Here is a 17,184-nt window from a genome sequence, read left to right as displayed (position 1 = left end):
ATGTTGCAACAGTGGGGTGATGGCGAGCGGGTGAATGAGAGCCTGCCCGCCATGGAAATGGCATCGCGGGAGTGAATATATAATGAGGCGGGGTCAGGAAGATACGACGTGAAAATCCGTCATTTTAATCGGCAGGTAGGACTCCTTTTTAGCTGCCTGCTACCGCACTTAGTGCAGTTCTGGGAAAATTCATCCCCATACATCTGCGACATCACTAATACTGCTAATTATACTTCCATAATATTGCCTGACTTCATCCCTGCCTTAGTGCATCTGCTGCTGAAATCCCCATCCATGCCCTTGTTACATTAAGATTTGACTGTTCAAATGTTCTCCCAGCTGACTTCCCGCCTTCCACCCTCCATATACTTAAGGTCATGTAAGTCATGCTCTTACTCGCACCAAGTCCTTTTCAACCTTTACCCTTAGGTGGAATTGTCTGGCTGCATTGGCGGTGGGCACCATGGCAGGCATGCGAGGGAAAATTTGGCATGAGGGGCAGAAATCAGTTTCACGCTAGCATAAAATCACAGCAGATCATTCAAGCGTGTCTGCCGTGAATCCCGCTGGAGGCCAGCGTGAAAACGATTGGAATCCTGGCAATAGGATGCAAAGTACGGCCCAGCTGAATTCATCCCCCACACCGCCGACACTCAATTTAGCATTACACCGGCAGGAAAACACACCAGCCCAGTATACGGCTGGACAAGTGTGACGTACAGAAGTCGGTACTTAATGTTAGGGCCTTGCTCAGATTGCGGACACCCAAGGAGAAGAAGATGCTGGAGCCCAACAGCTACTGGGCTCTAGATGAATGTGTGCATCGCATGCTAGGTGGATACTCATGGACATGGCTCCACACGAAGCAGATCATGGAATTTGGGAGGTCTCCGTTAATGCTTTGGGCCTGCTTCAGAACATCATGGTCTAGGCCATGGGCTGTTATGGTTGATCGGCAGATAGGGAGTGGGGGCACAGGAAGGACTAGGTGTGATTGTGAGAGGAAGCTGTACTAAAGGATGGGGGGTGATGGTGTGGGTGAAGTTGGAAGGGAGGGGACAAAGGTGTCGGGGGGATGAGGTTGGGAGGGGGAAGGACAGTGTCTGGGGGGGAGGAGGGAGTATTGGGGAGGAGGGAGTAAGGGTGGGGGGAAGTCCAGGTGGACATGCAAGGGAGAGGTCTATGGAGACAATGACTGCCTTCTGGGACGCAAACTCAGGGTGGGCAAGGTAGGAAGGAATGGTGAGTGTGAGAGGGAGCAGAGGGAGCGGTAGCTTTGGAGGCTGAGAGTACATTGTAATGGTAGAAGGAATGGCAAGGGGGTTTGGTGGGGACTTGGAGGCAGGCATGGACCCTGGATGTGGGAAGGAGGAGGTCAGGGAGCTCAATGTGGATGGAGGTGGGATTTTCAGGAAGTTGGAGAATTTGCACGTACACCTGGACATCCTGTAATGACAAGGGGTGATGAGGACCTGATCTCCAGAGGGTATGAGCCTGATGGAGATGTGAGGGTGTGTGTGAGAGTTAGTGGTGTTGTCCCTTGAGATGTGGGATCCTTGTGGACATGTGATGGGTTTGTGAATGTGTGAAATGAGAGTGATGATGTGGTTGACCTATCCTGTTGGAATGGATGAGAGCATTTATTCTCTTCCTGCACTGGATGGCTGACCTCCTCTGTGCTGCAGTAATGCTGACCACCACTGTCACCGTCTTCCAGGCTGGATTGGTGACTCTGGTGGACCTCCTGCTCCCAGTGCGGGGGTAGAGGAGTTTGTGGCAAGCTTCCATTGTATCCAGCAGGCGCCTCAGCATGGCGTCACTAAATTTGGGGGCTGCCATCTTCTTTGCTTTTCTATCCATCTGTCACCTGGAGCAGTCCTAATCTGAAGGCATGAAGTAGGCTGAGCTCTGGTGCGCTTTAAGTATAACGCCCAGAGCAAGGAAATGCTGAGGTCACAGTGGGCGGGCAAATCCAGAGTGTTTCCAATGAATGCATTATTAATGATGTGGGATACACCAGGAAGGGGGCGATACGGCGTGAAAACCCGCCTCAACGTCTTTTTTCACGCCCACTACCACACTTAATACAAATCTGGGACAATCCTGTCCCTTGTGTTTGCCTACACACAATGGCTGTCAGTTGAAATACTCTAAAATTCTCATCATTCTTTTAAAAATTCCTCCATGGACTTCCCCTTTCCTATCTCAGTAACCTCCTTGAGGTCTCTGCACTCCTCCAAATCTGGTATCTTGAGCATCTGCAATTTTAATCGCTTCACCACTGGCAGCTAAACCTTTATAGTATGCTGTATAAATGCAAGTTGTTATCCTTAACATCAAAAATATCCCAATGCACTTCACAATTGTGTTATCAAACAAAATTTGACTCTGGGTTACACACTGAGATGTTAGTACAGGAATGAGGTAGATTTTAAGGGACATCTCAAAGGAGGAACTTGAGACAGAGATGTGGAGAGGTTAAGGGTGGGAATTCCAGAGATTAGGGATGAGCAAGAGGCCAGAACTTTAGGAGAACAGAGATCTCAGAGGGTTGTAGTGTTAAAGGAGGCTACAGAGATTGGGTGAGGAGGTGGGATTTGAAAACTAGGATGAGAATATTAAAATTGAAGTGAAAGAGAGATAGAGTGTCTCAGGAGATATCTGTCTGAAGTACCTTCGAGCCGGGAGGAGAACTCCTGCTCCTGGAAACAGATCCACACAAATTTTAAGTATTTCCTATCCTTACCTTTATGGTGATGTTATTTGCTAGGTCACATCCACATCCCGAAAGCCTCTACTTAGGGCAGCCAAATTTCTTGTAACGGTCCTTAAACAATCGTTAGGCCCCTCATTAGCATATGCAAAGGGCCTAACACTTGTTTTAGGTTGCCAACTGAGAAATGGTCTGACCCAAATCTGATTGTCAATTCCATACGTCCTTGGGGCACAGGACATTGTGTCCACAAATTGGATCTTATTGGGTCCATTTTATACCTATTAAAGGAGCAACATGAGCAATTTCTGCAGTGGCAACTTTTACCTAATATTTCCAATGAGTGAAGAAGGTTAATATGTATGCAAGGAGGTGTTTCCAGCAGGAAGATTTGAATCCAATTAGAACAAGTTTTAAGCAAAATACTGTGGATGCTGGAAACCTGAAACAAAATCAAAAAATGCTGGAAAAACTCAGCAGGTCGAACAGCATCTGTAGAGAGAAAAACAGAGTTAACGTTTTAGCTCTGATGAAGTGTCATACAGACTCGAAAAGTTAACTCTGTCTTTCTCTCCACAGATGCTGTTCGACCTGCTGAGTTTTTCCAGCATTTTCTGTTTTTGTTTCAAAACAAGTTTTAGTTCAGCTGAGGGGCTTAATTTGGATCAAAGGCAATGCAACATAACCAAAACCAGCTCCAAACCCAAGTTTACAATGATGGCATAAGCTAGATTATAAGGCTGTATTTACATGCATTGGAGAGCTTGGTGATACACTGTTCCATGGAGCAGCAGGGAAAGGAGTCATTGCCATCATCTGTCTGCAAAGGCCAACCAGAAGGATATGCCCCCACATGGAAGGGAGTAGAAAGCATGTGAGAAGGAACTAAGGGATAAATTCCAAAGAGATGTTTTATGTGCTAAAGTCAACAGGTCAGAATCCTTATCATTGTGATGTGTAATACAGAATTAAAGCCAGATCCCAGATTCAGTTTTGGAGAATCCAGACCAGTGAGAATCAAATTTGATATGATTCAGATAAAACTGCTATCAAAAATTAAAATATTATAAATAAAAACATTGCTGATACCAGGAAAATAAATAATTGAACTTGACATAAAAAAGACCAAGCAAGAAGTTCAGATGATTTAATAAGACAATAATGCATCAAATGTTAGTTATGAGCAAGGTCACCTCACTCTGAGGTGATTATGTCCTCTAACTCCATCATTCCACAATCAGTTATTTTACAAACAATTGTTATTTTAGCTGATAGTTTATCTGAACGTTTCATTGTTCAGAGTTCCACTGTGTCTGTACGTTGTACTGCAAGGTTCAAAGAGAGTATTAAGCTCCTTTACGGTATTATTAGTACCTAATTATTAGGAAGCCGTTGAAGTGGCTTATGAGTTACTTCTGTGCACTGTCTGCTATTGTATTATGATACCAGTGAGTGACAGTGTCTTTGCTGCACACTGTCCGTCACTCGAAAAGCGGATCCATACCTGAGCACTTCCAAAGGAGGAGGGAAAGACCAAAGTAATGAATTGTCACCACCTTTCTGTAAATGAACAATTTCATTAGCACTACATGTGGGTAATTTGCAACATTATAAAGTCAATCAATATACAGCAAATAACCTTAAATGTTACACAGTATAAATAGTAACAAACTAATATGCAACATCAATCTAACAAAGGGAGAATGTTAAGGACCTTTCAGTAAGGGCCTCTTTAAAGAGATGCCATCCTTTGTGAACTTGGCCTCTGTCTACCCTCAAGCAATAAATGAGGTCCTCAAAATCTGCAATCATTAGCATCTCATTTCACCACAAACCAAACCTAGCAAGCATTGCATTTTTCCAGTGCAAAGTAATCATTTAATTATCTTAGACTGGACTTTCTATGATGGTAGATAACCTGGTTAATGGCTTGGTGACCATGCATCAGCATTGGGTACACAAAAAATGTGTGTCTGAATTTATATGAGGTGATTCTGTCATTTGATTCTTGCAGTGATAGGCATTAGAAAATCACAAAGGATCCATGATATTTGATATATTTAAATGAATGGATGGAAATTTATGAGCTCCCTGCCAGGATAGCTGGATCGGAGGGTCACCCCTTAAATGCATGACTTTTTATGATATAGTACTTGCTTTACATTTATCCTCTCCAATTTTTCCCTTTGACTTCCTAGCCTGAGCCCTTATCTCCTTATGTGAGAGGCAAAATGCATCCCACCCCCAGCAGCTCAGCTAAGTGACAATTCTTTATGTGCAAGGCTGTACAGTAAGTACTGGCTCATTTAACAGAGGACAAAATTACGGATTAGCCCAGTCTTGTCTGTGCTAATATTGAAGCATCTGTACATCCAGGGGACATTGCTAAATATCTTAACTATTGTAATATCACTAATGACTTCTTTTACTGTTGTCATTTCCTCTTTGATGGCCTCTTCAGTGAAAATTGAAGCAATGTAGAAATTCAGTATCCTTGTCATTTTAGAATCACCTCCTGTGAGGTTAGCTTGCTCCTCCCGTAATGGCCCTGAATGCGTATGGAATACTATTTTCTTTTCAGCAATATTTCATTTCATATTTTCTCTTTGCCTTCCTAATTGTCTTTTATCCATTTTTCTAAGCTCATCATATTCTCTTTGTCCACCTTTGCTTGTTTGTGTGCTTTGCATTTGTCTTTTTTCAAATATAATTTTATCCCCTCCTCTTCACCTAGCCATGCCATCTTCCTCTTGGCTAGTTTGTTCTTATTTTTAGTGAAACTATATTTCTTCTGAACTATTTGATCTTTCCTCTAAATGTGTTATTATTTTTCAGTATATCAATATCCCTTCCTAACGGCACTGTGTTCCTACACCACATGAACTGCAACGGTTCAAAAAGGCAGCTCACCCCCACCTTCTCAAGGGCAATTAGTGATGGGCAATAAGCCATAGAGTCATAGAGGTCTACAGCACAGAAGAAGGCCCTTTGATCCATCAAGGCTGCGCCAGGCAAACAAGTACCTAACTATCCTAATCCCATTTTCCAGTACTAGGCCCACAGCCTTGTATGCCATGGCATCGCAAGTGCATATCCAAATACTTCTTAAATGTTATGAGGGTTTCTGCCTCTACCACCCTGTCAGGCAGTGAGTTCTAGATTCCTATCACCCTCTGGGTGAAAAATTCTTTCTCATATCCCCTCTAAACCTCCTGCCCCTTACCTTAAATCTATGCCCCCTGATTATTGATCCCTCCATCAAGGGGAAACGTTCCTTCCTGTCCACCCTATCTATGTCCCTCTTAATTTTATATAACTCAGTCATGTCCTTCCTCAATCTCCTCTGCTCCAAGGAAAATAATCCCAGTCTATCCAATCTCTCCTCATAACTAAAACTCTCCAGCCCAGGCAACATCCTGGTAAATCTCCTCTGTACTCTCTCTAGTGCAATCACATCCTTCCTATAGTGTGGATTCCAGAACTGCACACAATAAGTGTTGACCTAGCCAGCAATACCCACATTCTATGAGTGAATAAAAAAAACCTTTTATCTTTCTTAGCTCCATCCTCATTGCCTCATAATCGGCTTTTTCAAAACTAATACCTTTATCTTTACCTAATACCTAATACTTTACCTAATACCTTAAAGAAGACAGCAGCTCCTAAATTTAGTGGCATCTCTCTGGGTAGCTGGTGGACACAGTGGAAGAGCACCAAGATGTCCTCTACCCCAGCTCTGTGCAAAGACCACCCACCAAGCACACCAATCCAGCATGGGAGATGGTGGCGGCCACCCATTGTCGTAAAAGGATGAATAATCTCTTCCGTTCCACCAGGGTAAGTCTTCCTTCTCATCACTCTCAACTCATACACTCACAAACCCATCACACATCACAGGGTTCACACTCACTGCCAGCTCAAGGGATATCACCACTCACTCTCTCACAAGCACCCTCATCTTCCCTGCCCAGTGTGCCCTCATGCTGATCCATGGCACCACTCACAGTCCACACATGCCAGATGTCCTTCTCATCTGGCTTGGCAGGCATCTTGTTTACACTCTCTTTACCTGTCTTCATGCAGGATAAGTTAGCGCACAACAACAAGGAGATGCCCCAGACTGGGGGAGGCACGCCCGAGCTGAAGGGCCTCATGTCCTTTGAAAATAGAGCCATCAGCTGGCCGGTGAGGATATGGACTGTTGCTGTGCAGATGGTGATGTTGGCGGCGCTCAACCAAGTAAGGATCCTGCACTGCAACATCCATCAGACAACTATACTGTGAGTGATGCCTCCTGTTTCACTGTCATGTCCACTGCCATGCACTGATTATCTCTTTTTTCTCTCGTAGGTACTTCCGGGAAGCATCTGAGGGCGACCACGAGCCAGGTCATCAAGTCTAGGCCCAAGAACACCTCGGGAGAAGAATCTGCATACATGCCAATTGAAGATCCATCATAGCGCTCACCCACACCCTCCACCAGTGCAGAGACACACACCTTGGTGGTACAAAGTTCTGAATTAGCCTCGGGGTCACAACCTGGCATGCACACTGCATTGCCTGTCCACAGGCAGGCAGCAGCAGGGAAATTCACTAGATTCACTGCAGGGTTCCTTTGACAGCACCTTCCAAAGCCATGACCACTACCATCTAGAAGGACAAGGGCAGCAGATAGATGGGAACACCACCACCTGGAAGCTTCTCACCTCATTACAGCTGAGTGGCCCTGGCGGAGCCCAAACTGGGTGTCAGTGAGCAGGTTATTGCTAAGCAGGTGCCGCTTGATAGCACTGTTGATGACCCCTTCCATTAATTTACTGATGATGGAGAGTAGACTGATAGGTCGGTAAATGGCCGGGTTGGATTTGTCCTGCTTTTTGTGTACAGGACATACCTAAGCAATTTTCTACATAGTCGGGTAAATGCCAGTATTGTAGCTATACTGGAACAGCTTGGCTAGCGGCATGGCACGTTCTGGAACACAAATCTTCAGTACTGTTGCCAGAATATTTTCAGGGCCCATAGCCTTTGCAATATCTTGATATCACATGGAGTGAATCGAATTGGCTGAAGGCTGGCATCTGTGATGCCGGGGACCTCGGGAGGAGGCCGAGATGGATCATCCACTCGGCACTTCTGGCTGAAGTGCCCTCACCACTGTGTACCGACATTCTAGCTGACAATCTAATGCCCACCCAGGTGCTGGTGAATCTAATGGAGAACAACGACATCACGTTAGTTAAAGTCATCACACTGTCACTGTGCATGCCAGGTGCCCTGCTGAGACAATGGAGATCTGCATCATGGTGCCATTGTCTTTCAATGATCAATGGGAGCTCCAGGTTTGAGGCTCCCATTTATGACGAGGCTACACAAGAATGTTTGCAAAATCCAACACTCTCAACACTATGCACTGCACTCTTACCTTCATCAGAGACCCCCTGCCTCTCCATCACCAGCTGACCGAGGTGGGCTGCAGCTCTCCAGCTCCAAGGTATCCATTTCAAATCTCATCATGATTAGACGGTTTGGGGGGTCTTCGCCTGTCCTTGACCTCTCTATGGTGTTAAGGCTCCTCTTCTCCTGAAAAGACAGGGGAGCATTGATTAGTCTACTCTCTACCTGCAGCGCCATTGCAGCCTGGCCAACTGCAGTTTAGGAACACCTTGTGACTCATGGCCCTCGAGTGGCAAGGCACTCAGTCCAAGCAACAAGGGATTACCCACTTGGCCAGCTCCGGCATCAGTGACAGTTGGCACTCAGACTCTAACAGTCCTGAGCTCCACAGGGAGACGGCCAGATCTTAACACTTCTCCACACTGATCCATGTCAAAACGGTACTCACTCTTGCTGAGCGCAGCAGATCATTGAACTTTTGCAGCACCACGTTCATGTGCGCCTCACCACATTGTGGCTGCTACCTCCCAACTCTTTTTTGGTTTGGTGCAGTGACCTCCCCCTCCCATCCCTGGGAACGAGGGTGGCCTGCCTGACACCCACCTCTTCCACAAGGACTGTGAGGCATTCGTCCGAGAAATGGATGGCTGAGGGCCCACCTGACCTGCTCTCCCGCCTGACATTTTCTGCCACTGGTGAGGCCTTTGTTCCAGTCTCCAGGCAGAATAAAAATTCTCTCCTGGCAGCCTTTGCCTATCTTAAAGCATTTGGCAGGTCACCATTGGACCATTCAGAAGACACATTTCCCGTTGGGTGGCCCTTAATTTATCAGCCAGCGTAAATTACAATCGGGGGCTGGTTGCTGTTGGGGGTCCATTTCCCGGCTCCCAGGCGCGTGTGTGTGTGTGTGTGTGTGTGTGTGTGTGTGTGTGTGTGTGTGTGTGTGTGTGTGTGTGTGTGTGTGTGTGTGTGTGTGTGTGTGTGTGTGTGTGTGTGTGTGTGTGTGTGTGTGTGTGTGTGTGTGTGTGTGTGTGTGTGTGTAAGTAGGAGCATTTTTATTATTTTACTTAGACCTGTTTAAATGAAAAAAAACTATCTTTTCTTTTTTAAAGTTCATGAAAACCTGTCTGATTAGTCATTGAATCATAAAGCTATACAGCACAGAAACAGGCCCTTTGGCCCAGTGTGTCCGTGCCAGCCATCAAGCACCTATCTATTCTAATCCCATTTTCCAGCACTTGGCCCATAGCCCTGTATGCTATGGTGTTTCAAGTGCTCATCTAAATACTTCTTAAATGTTGTGAAGGTTCCTGCCTCTACCATCTCCTCAGGCAGTGTGTTCCAGACTCCAACCACCCTCTGGGTGGAAAAACTTTTCCTCAAATCACCTCTAAACCTTCTGCTTTAAATCTATGCCCCCTGGTTATCGATACCTCTGCTAAGGGGAAAAGCTTCTTCCTATCTATCTTTTCTATGCCCCTCATAATTTTGTATACTTCTATCAGGTCCCCCCTCAGCCTTCTCTGCTCTAAAGAAAATGATTGCCTCTTTTATGGTCACTACACATAAACAGTTAAACACCCACAGAATTAGCAAACATACCCTTAAAAAAACTGTTGTGATCAAACAGGGAGGGAGAAGAGGGGAGCCCTCCTCACCTGATCATAATAGTTATGCCCTTTCTGCAACAGCAATTATTTTATTTCTCATTAACACCACTACCCCACCCGCCCCACTCCTTCCTTATAATTTGTATATACACTTGTCTGGAGCTTTCTCTGCATTTGTGCCAGAGACAGGTGTAACCTGGGCACAATCCAATTATTTGGCTTAAAATATCCCAAAACCTTTGGTGCAATTTTTGGTAGTAGGTATAACTACTAAACGTCCCAGTCTCCTTGGTCTTTTACATAATCCATCTAAATGAATCTCTGCCCACAACTAGCAATGCCCATTGCCAATTTTATCCAACTGTGCTAGGTAGATGACTCTTCAAATTGCAGTGAGATTTTCCGGGCCAAGGGGAAAGAAATTAATTATTCTGGTGATTAACTGATTTTTTGAGTATGTTTTAAATTGCGTTCAGTGCAACTTGAGTTTTGTAATCTGTTGTGTTAGTTTAAAAGCCATCACACTGTACGCTGGCCCTACCCACAAAGCTGCTCATGGCCCCAGATTGAATTAATCACTAATGTGGCCATTTGCAGGCCTTCGAAATGGCTGTAAAAATTAAGCTGTCTTTATAGACTCTATTACCTTTTAAGAGCTTTTTTTCTTTTTAATTTACTGAAAAATGACTACTGTACAACATTACTGGTAAATAGTTCTGGACAGTTTTTTAAAGTCATTTTAGTTAATTAACTTCACAGATTATGGATGAGTTACACTGAGTAAAATGCTTTCTTTTTGTGATTATCCCATTTTCAGCTGTAAGAATCAAAGTGCACCAAATTACCACATTTAAATATATCAAGGAATATTTGGATTTGACAGCTTGTACATGGCATGAAAGGTGCCACTACTCCCCTGTTCAGACTTCATAATATTTTTAGTATTAATAATTAAGCTTTAGTGACATCATTGGAGCTAAATTCACACATTTAAAATAGAACATGTTGGCTTTGGTTGTATGGCCTTGCCACCTGCAATTTTAAATTGTAGTCAGCCAAGGCAGGAACACAGTGGGTAATTTAACCAATCCATGTTAACTGCCCATGTCTCCCAATTTCTTCTGGAAAATGTTAAAATCAACTCCTCTGTATTAATGTGAACATTGTATTCAGTGAAAGGAATTTTGTTACTTATTTACCAGGCAACAGATTGACACAATTGATTTACCATAACTACTTTATTTTTATTTTACTTCTAAAGTTTTCTGCTCATCATGGTAACAGATGTCAGTCATGTGGAATGCAACATATTTTCACCATGCAAAAGGCTGGTCTGGCATGCGGACCTCTACCTAACAGAGGCTGAATGCTAACTTTCTGATACCTCCTCTTACCTCCCCTGGACCATGACCTCACCAGGGGAGGTGGAGCCACCATTTCCAAGACCGTCGCTGACAGCACCTCCTCCTCCGTCCATCTCCTCCAACCTCATAGTTCACCAACCCCAGACATCCCACTTCTACCTCCTTCCCAAAATCCACAATCAGGATTTCCCTGGCAAACCCATTGTTTCAGAGTGTTCACGTCCTTCAGAACAGATTTCTTCCTATCTCAACTCTATTTTTTTTACCCTTGTCCAGTTTCTTTCCAGCCACATCCATGACTCTTCCAACACGCTCTACCACTTGAGCAGTTTCCAGGCCCTAACCAGTTACTTTTTATATGAACATCCAGTCTCTCTTCATCCCCCACCAGCATGGCCTGAGGGTTTTCTGTTTCTTCCTTGAACTTAGTCCCAACTAGTCCCCATTTGCAACCACCATCTACCAACTGCCTGAATTGTTCTCACATTGAAAAACTTCTCCTTTAATTCCACACACTTCCTCCTAATAAAAAAAAATGTTGCTATGGGAACCTGTATGGGCCTTACCTATGCCGTTTTGTGGGATATGTAGCACAATCGTTATACCAGTCCTACTGAGGATCAAGCCATCATTTCTTTTTCCAGTAGCTTAACAATTATATCACTAACATTTCCTGCTCTCACTGGAAAATTTCATCAATTTGTCTTCCAATTTTTACCTTTGCCTCACCTTCACAAGCTCCATCCCTGACTCTTCCCTTCCAATCCTCAACTTCTCTGTCTCCATTTCTGGGGATTGGCCATCCAACAATTTCTGCTATAAACCCATTAACTCCAGTAGTTATCTCAACTGCACCTCCTCCCACTCCTCTTCCATTCTCCCAGTTCCTCTGTCTCTGCTGCATCTGTTCTGATAATGCAATCGACTCCAGTGCTTCTGATATTTCTTTCTATTTTCTCAGACCAGCATTCACTCCACCTCCTTCTCCCGACCATGGTTGATGGGGCCCTTAGCCATGTCCATTCCATTTCCTGCCCTCTGCTCTCAATCCTTCCCACCCTCTCCCACCCTGCTCCCAGACCATGATAAGGCTCTTCTTGTTCTCACCTTCCACCTTAACAGCCTTCACATTCAACATATCATTCCCCACCATTTGAGCCACACCCAGCATGTTACCACCATCAAATACATTCCGCCCTCCACTCCCTTTTCAGCATTCCAAAAGAGTTATTCCCTCTGCCACACCCATTTCTATCACTCTACCACCCCAATAATCACTCTACCACCCTCTAAGCACAGCAACTTCCCATGCAAAAGCAGGAGATACAGTACCTTCCTTTATAGCAGCTCCCTTCTCACTGTCCAAGGTCCTTGTAGTAACTGAGGGTATAGCCTCTCCATCAATGGTCATGTGATATTCTATGAGGTTCCGACCAATGGGCCATAAGCACAAGCAACCTGAGGAGGTAGGGCTTCCCGACGAGTGTCATGATCTAGCATGTAGCACCTGAAAAGCTCTCGGTAATAAAGTTTAGTTGTTTCTTGTTGAAACCTGCCACTCTGTCGAAACATTACAACCCTAACCATTGCTTCCGGGTGAAACTTCCTTCAAATTAATATACTGTATTTGCTGCTTATGGCCAGGGAAGGAGACTAAACGCAGAGTCCCATTCATGGGTTGTGATTGTCGCAGGGCAAGCTGTTATTGTCCATCATTAATTGCCCTTGAGAAAGTGGTGGTGAGCTGTCTTCTTAAGCTGCTACAGTCCATGTGGTGTACATATGCCCATGGTGCTGTTAGGAAGGGATTTCTAGGATTTGGACCCAGCAACCGTGGAGGAATGGCGATACAGTTCCAAGTCAGGATGGTGTGTGGCTTGGAGGGAAACTGCAGGTGTTTGTCGTTCCCATGCGTCGGTGGCCCTTGTCCTTCTAGGTGGTAGAGGTTGCAGGTTTGGAAGGTGCTGTTGAAGGACCCTTGGTGAATTCCTGCAGTGCACCTTGTAGATGGTACACGCTGCTGCTACTGCGCATCAGTGGTGGAGGAAATGAATGTTTATGGAATGTACGTTTGTGCCAATCAAGTGGGCTGCTTTGTCCTGGATGGTGTCAAGCTCCTTGACTGTTGTTGGAGCTGCATTCATCCAGGCAGTGGGGAACATTCCAATACACTCCTGACTTGTATCTTGTAGATGGTGAACAGGTTTCGGGGAGTCAGGACGTGAGTTACTCGCCACAGAATTCCTAGCCTCTGACCTGCTCTTGTAGCCACAGTATTTATATGGCTAGTCCAGTTCAGTTTTTGGTCAATTTTCTCATTAATATGTTTTCAAGACACATCTTGTGCCATTTTCCCCTTTTACCTTCATCTGTTTTGTCATTTAATCGCTGTTGACTTCCACTCTATCACAAATCATTTTTCCTTTCCATGCCCCTCTTCACCTTCCCTGACTATGTACTTGCTTAAAACCTGTTATATCTCTAATTGCGGAGATGTAATGAAAGATAATCAACCTGAAATGTTAACTCTGTTTCTCTCTCCACAGATGCTGCGTGATCTGCTGATTATTTCCAGCATTTTCTGTTTTTATTTCAGATTTAATCTAATGACACCTAATGTCAAGGATCAAGTGCTCCCTTTCTAGAAACAGCACTTGTTAGTTGGCATGTCAAGCCCCCTCTGCTTTTCTTCACATTCTCCATCTTCTTAGGCACTTCCTGGGGATCAAGAATGACTTCCTTCCACTCCAGTTTGATGGGTCCTGAGATGGCTGATTAGTCCAATGTGTAATCTGCAGGCTCTTTAACCTGCAGGGCAGGTGGTGCTTGAAAGGCTGGATAAATGGGTGGTTTGGAAGTCGTGTGCTCCCTCCAAAGTCTTGACTTTGCCTCTACACTGCTCATGACCCAGGAACACCCATGAGTCATGTGTCCAATGGTGGCATAGTAGGGATTTCACTGGATGAGTAATCCAGAAGCTCAGGCTAATGGTCTGGGGGCATGGGTTCAAATATTACCATAGCAATTGGTGGAATTTGAACTCAATTAATAAACCTATAAAGTTATAGGTCATGGAATAGAAGGGACAGAATGGATACAAAATTGACTGAGGGATAGGGATCAGAGAGTAATAAGTATTTTTCGAGCTGGAAGAAGGTTTGTACTGGAGTTCCCCAGGGGTTGGTATTGGGACCCTTGCTTTTCCTGATATATATAAATGATTTCAATTATGATGAACTTATATAAGACACTGATTAGATCTCAGCTGGTGTATTGTGTACAGTTCTGAGCGCCACACTATAGGAAGGATGTGAACGCATTGGAGAGACCGCAGGAGAGGTTTACAAGGATGGTTCCAGGGATGAGACATTTCAGTTATGAGGAAAGATTGGAGAAGTTGGGATTGTTTTCCTTGGAGAGGAGAAGGCTAAGAGGGGACTTTTTAGAAGTTTACAAAACCATGAGGGGTCTGGACAGAGTAGATAGGGAGAAACTGTCCCCAATCATAAATGGATCAAGAACAGTTTTAAAGTGTTTTGCAAAAGAAGCAAATGCGAGGTGGGAAGAAACTTTTTCGCACAGCAATTAGTTAGGGTTTGGAATGCAATGCCTGGAAGTGTGGTGGAGGCAGGTTTGATTGGAACGTTCAAGATGGCATTGGATGATTATTTAAATAGAAACAATGTACAGGGTTACGGGGAAAAGGTAGAAGATTGGGACTAAGTTAAAATGCTCAGAAAGCTGGTGCAGACACATGGGCCGAATGGCCTCCTTCTACACCCTAACAATTCTATGATAAAGCTAGTCTGAGTAATGTGAGCATGACAATTATCATCGATTGTTATAAAAAATTCATCTGGTTCACTGATGTCCTTTAGGAAAGGAAATCTACCATCCTTTCCTGGTCTAGCCTGCAAGTGACTCCAGACCTACCACAATCTGAATGACACTTAACTTGCCTCTGCAATGGCCTAGCAATCCACTCAGTTCAAGGGCAATTAGAGATGGGCAACAAATGCTGGCCTTGCCAGCAATGTCCACATCCCATGAAAGAGTTTTAAAAAAATCAGCAGAGATGTTTGATTTCTTCAGGTAAGCTTTGAGGACATCCCTAATGCATTTCTACCCCTCTCCTGGGAGTCTCCTGCTGCGGTCGGGTTCTGAGTAAAGCAATTGCTTCAGGAGTCTGGTGTCAGGCATATCCTGCCTGATGAACTTAGTTTTGAATGATTGGTGCCTCAATGCTGGGTAAGTTCCTTTGGGAGAGGACACTGCTATTGGACCAACTGCAGCAGACACATCAAAGCACCAGAAAATGGAGGCTCTTGTGAAGGCACTGCTGGTGGTAATTTTCTGGTGCTTTGAGATGTCTGCTGCAGTTGGTCCAAATATCTGAAGTATATGGGAACTGGGGATCACTGCTACCAGGTAAACGATGGTTTTAGTATAAGATTTGCGATCCTGGTCCTCATACAATCTTTTCCTCAGTCAGCCCAAAGGCTGAGCTGGCACCTTGGAGGCGATGATGAATTTCATCATCTACATCTGCCTTTGTCAAGAGGCTCCCAAGATACAGAAAATTCTTCTTAACCATTTACTGTGTGACCAGGTTTTGCTTTTGCCACGGATTGCAAATTGACAATTTTGGATTGACCTGTCTGATTTTCAGTTTAATTGATGTCTCAGGAAAAGAAGTCAGACAGGGCTCATAGTGAGCAGCCAATCCACAACTGCCAATTTAGCACTCACACTAAAAGTGAAAGTGGCTTTCGCTCAGTGTTGGAAGATCACCCTTCATGCAGCAGTGTAATATTTTCTTTTCTTTATTCTATCCTTATTGTTTCTTCTGTAAAACTACTCATCAGGTAAATTTTGTAAGACTCCACCCCAGAAGCACAGCCATGCAAAATTTATCCAACCTTCAGGACTGAATTTTCATTCCAGAGCGGTGAACTCAGGCTTGGGATATTTCTGGGTCCTGACCCACACATGCGAACATATGAATTAGGAGCAGGAGTAGGCCACTCAGCCCCTTGATCCTGCTCTGCCATTCAGTAAGATCATGGCTGATCCGAATGTAACCTCAACCACACATTCTTGGTCTATCCCCAATAACCATTCATCCCTTTGTTAATCAAGATTCTATCTAGCTCTGCCTTAAAAATATTTAAAGACTCTGTTTCCATTGCCTTTTGAGGAAGAGAGTTCCAAAGGCTCACAACACTCTGAGAGAAAAGATTCCATCTCTTCTTAAGTGAGCGACCCCATATTTTTAAACAGTGGCCCCTAGTTCTGGATTCTTTCACAAGAGGAAACATCCTCTCCACATCCACCCTGTCAAAACGGCTCAGGATCTTAAAGGTTTCAATTAAGTTGCCTCTTACTCTTCTAAATTCCAATGGATACAAACCTAACATGTCCAGCCTTTCCTTATAGGACAACCCACACATTCCTGGTATTAGTCTAGTAAACCTTCTCTGAACTGTTTCTAACACATTTACATCTTTCTTTAAATAAGAAACCAGTACTGTACACAATACTCTAGATGTAATCTCACCAATGTCCTGTGCAACTGAAGCATAACCTCCCTGCTGCTATAATCAATTCCCCTCACAATAAATGATAACATCCTATTAGTTTTCCTAATTACCTGCTGTGCCTGCATACTAACCTTTTGTGGTTCATGCGCTAGGATACCCAGATCTCTCTGAACCTCAGAGCTCTACAGTCTCTCACCCTTTAGGTAAAAAGCTTCATTTTTATTCTTCCTGTCAAAATGAATAATTTCATATTTACCCACGTTATACTCCATTTGCCCACTTAACTTATCTATGTCACTTCGTAGCCTCCTAACGTTCTCTTCACAATTTACTTTCCTACCAATCTTTGTATCATCAGCAAATTTAGCAACCATTCATTCGGTCCCTTCAGCCAAGTCATTTATATAAATTGTTAAAAAGTTAAGTCCCCAGCACTGATCCCTGTGGCACACCACATATCACATCCAGAAAAAGACCCTTTCATGCCAACACTCTGCTTCCTGTTAGCTATCCAATCCTCTATCTACCCCCTGCACCATGAGCTTTAATTTTCTGCAATA

The sequence above is a fragment of the Carcharodon carcharias genome, chromosome 1, assembly GCF_017639515.1.
Source record: "Carcharodon carcharias isolate sCarCar2 chromosome 1, sCarCar2.pri, whole genome shotgun sequence".
Classification (NCBI taxonomy): Eukaryota; Metazoa; Chordata; class Chondrichthyes; order Lamniformes; family Lamnidae; genus Carcharodon; species Carcharodon carcharias.
Note: the sequence above shows the minus strand (reverse complement) of the source record.